This window comes from Podarcis pityusensis (assembly GCF_964106645.2).
Source record: "Podarcis pityusensis genome assembly, chromosome: 14".
Classification (NCBI taxonomy): Eukaryota; Metazoa; Chordata; class Lepidosauria; order Squamata; family Lacertidae; genus Podarcis; species Podarcis pityusensis.
Window position 1 is genome coordinate 18,405,557 of NC_138039.1, and position 3,393 is coordinate 18,408,949.

Below are 3,393 nucleotides of genomic sequence, written 5' to 3' on the forward strand. Positions count from 1 at the left end.
CTCCCACCTGGCTACATTCAGAATAGGTTGGCTGTAAATAAGGCTGCAAACACACAATGCATTTAAAGAATCATGAGAACTGTAGTTCGTTAAAGGTGCTGGGAATTGTAGCTTTGTGAGGGGTAAACTAGAGTTCCTAGGATTCTTTGTGGGGTGAGCTTTAGATATATTCTGCGTACACACAGCCTGAAAAATTAGAGGTTTTGTTCTGTGAATGGCATCACTGTTTAAAGTGGTATCATACTGCCATAAATGCAGAATGCAGATGGGGTCTGTGACTCAACAAAAAATGCAAGGGTGGTAGGCAACATTTGGTAATTGTGAGAAACAAATACGAGAGGAAAAACACCACCTTGACAGTGTAGAAAGAGTTTTGATGCTTTTAGGTGTAATTTTATAAAGTAGAGAGTAACATAAGCATACAGGCGTGAAAACACAGTGACGCACGCAGAAAGACCACTCACTGCCCAATGAATTTAAACCCTAAATGTTGACAGTGGATTGGAGATAAGAGGATAAGGACAACAAGAATGAAAGTAATCTGTCTGTAATCACCTAGTCTCAAAATGTATTAAAATTGGACTTCTCCAAGCTGCTACAGAAGCCTCAATTTTTGCCCATTAAGTAACTTTCAAGTGGTACTTGATATTTTGTCATCTGTAGATCAACCCTCAATTCTACCTGTGTCTTTGTTATGGCTGAAAATGGTTCCCAATTATTTCACTTGAGTAAAAGACATTCAAGTTAGGTACAAAACCTCTTCAGGTAAGAGGCTCTTAAGCAGTACATTCATACCAGGAAATAATGAATCCCCTTTCCTGCACATCTCATTTTTAATTATGATCTGCTGCATTGAGCTTATATGTGTGTCAAGGTCTCTAAACCGGAGAAGCAAAAATAGCTGCATTTATGTAAGTTGATTCTAATCCATTAACAAGTGCAGAATCTTCTTAATTTAAAGGAGTTACTGACTCGGCAATTTGTGGATCAAGAATGAGAAATTATTGTTTTCTCAAATCCTCACTCAGCCATGATGCTCACTGGATGGCCTTGGACCAGTCACTGTTCTCAGCCTAGCCTACCTCACAGGGCCTCTCAGCCTAGCCTACCTCACAGGGGATTAAATGAAGGGGGGTGGAACCATGTACTCCACCCTTGACCTCCTTTGAGAAAAAGGTGGGGTCTCAATGCAATAAATAAATTACATTGTTTTCCTGGTTATTTATAATTTAGACTATAACGGCATTTTATTTCTGATACATGTTAGACTGGAAACAGTCAAGAAATGGCAGCACTGTTTTCATTTCAAACATTAAGGCAAATGATTTCACATTCAACGTGCGAAGTCAGCTTTTAAATTTAGCATTCCAAATTTGCAGGTACAAATTTGGAATGCTGAGTTTCAGCTCTATCTGGGTCAGTTGGGGCTCCCCCCCCCCCGTATTTCATATTGATTGCTGTTCCATCTATAACCCATTCAACTTCAGGGGAGGAAACAGCTGCTTCTGGAGGGTCTCATGAAAAACACATGCTAATTTGTTTTCTGTCAATTGAACCTTTTGTAACAAGTGGTGAACAGAGAGTCCTCCCACCCAACCTCCCGACAAATATGTGGTTCTTAACATCCTGTCTGCAGGTTGGTTTGGTGTCATGCCATAGCCTGTGCAGCGCGACAGTGCCTTAGAAAAAAATGATGATCTAGAATTCTTGGTCCAGACAATGTGATGGGGAGGCCAGGCTGTGTGTGCTCCACAAATTTATGTATGTATGAATTTTACAAATGCAAAATTCGGCATTGTTTGCAAAATTCAATTCCACTCAGCTCAAAACAGTAGGTTGTTTTTAAAGTTCAGTGATTACTAGAAATGGGCAAGTCTGTCTCATTTTTTCCAGTCTTATGTTTAGTAGTCCACATCTCAAAATCTGTTTGTGATAGTATATTTTTCAAAGTCCTTATGCAACTGCACCTATATTTTAGTGTGCATTTATCCTATTACACACGTTATTGTATACAATCTTGCCTAATATACACATTTTTTTGCAAAACATTCCCTCCTAATAGAATGCACTTCCCCAATATAATGAAACCGATCATTAAAGACATGGATGAGGATTGTGCAGGAGATCTCCTTCATGTACTGTGTCTCGTCCCTACCATTAGGCAGAGTAGGGCAGCAGATCTTAGGTGCCAGGAAAAGACAGCAACTTGTTAGTTATGTAGCATCTGCTTTGCATGTCAGAGGTCCCAGGTTCCACCCCCAGAATTATAGCTGTCAACTTACAGATTTGAAAATAAGGGACCAGCGGCCTCAAAAATAAGGGATCAGCAGCCAAAATAAGGGATTTTAGTCAACCAGCTCCCGAGCCAAAGGCAGAAAGCCCAGCCAGCAGCCAAACAAAGCCTCAAGTGGTGGTTCCCACAGCACAGCAACCCGGCAAAACCACTGTCACCTCTCCGCTGGGAAGCGCTGAGCAAAGGCGAGTCCCCAGGCAACACACACAAGGCATGCAAGCTCCACCCCACAGTCGTTCTTAGACTCCTTATTGGGTGAGCAATGCAGCCAAGCAACACAGTTGGAGCCTCCCTCCTCCCTGGCCGGCAGGGAGGGAGGGAGAGAAGCTGCTTCCTTTGAAACCCGGGAAATTTAAGGAACATCATCAATAAGGGACAGCAGTGGGACACGGCGCTGGGATAAGGGACTTTCCCGCCAAATAAGGGACAGTTGACAGCTATGCCCAGAATGCCCAGGTAAGGCTGGGAAAGACTCACTGTCTGAAACCTGGAGACCTGCTGCCAGTCAATGTTGATGCCCTTCAAATGATGTTGGACAACAACTCCCATCAGCCTCTGCTAGCCAGGCCTCTGGTTAAAGATGATGGGAATTGTAGTCCCAACAACAACGAGAGGGCACCATGTTGGCTACCCCTGATGCAGATAATACCACGCCCCTGTATTTCTGTAGCAGGTACAGAGAGAGTTGTTTGTGATATTTATGTATTTATTTTGGTCTGTTGATATATTGCATCTTGAGTTGGGGATAGGGAGGACACCAGGCAGCAAAATGTCTTGGACCAGCCCTGCGCCATGTGAATTAATCATAGGGTGGGGGTGGGGTGGATTTTCCTCTTTGGGTACCAAAATGCCCTGTTGAGCAAGCATGGGAGATTGTTTTCTCTGTGCCTGGTAGCACAATGCCAGTCACTCATAGCTTTGCTAGTTCCTGGCAAGTGTGGGCTAGGTCTTTTTTTCCTGTAGTGGTCACCCTTGTGCACTGGGTTGTCTTGCAGCTTTTGAAATGAACAGGAAGGAAGATCAAAAGAGACCCACAGCACAGGAAGAGGTGAGTAGCATTTTTTAATTTATTTAAAAAAGAATGAGACGGAAAGAAAGCA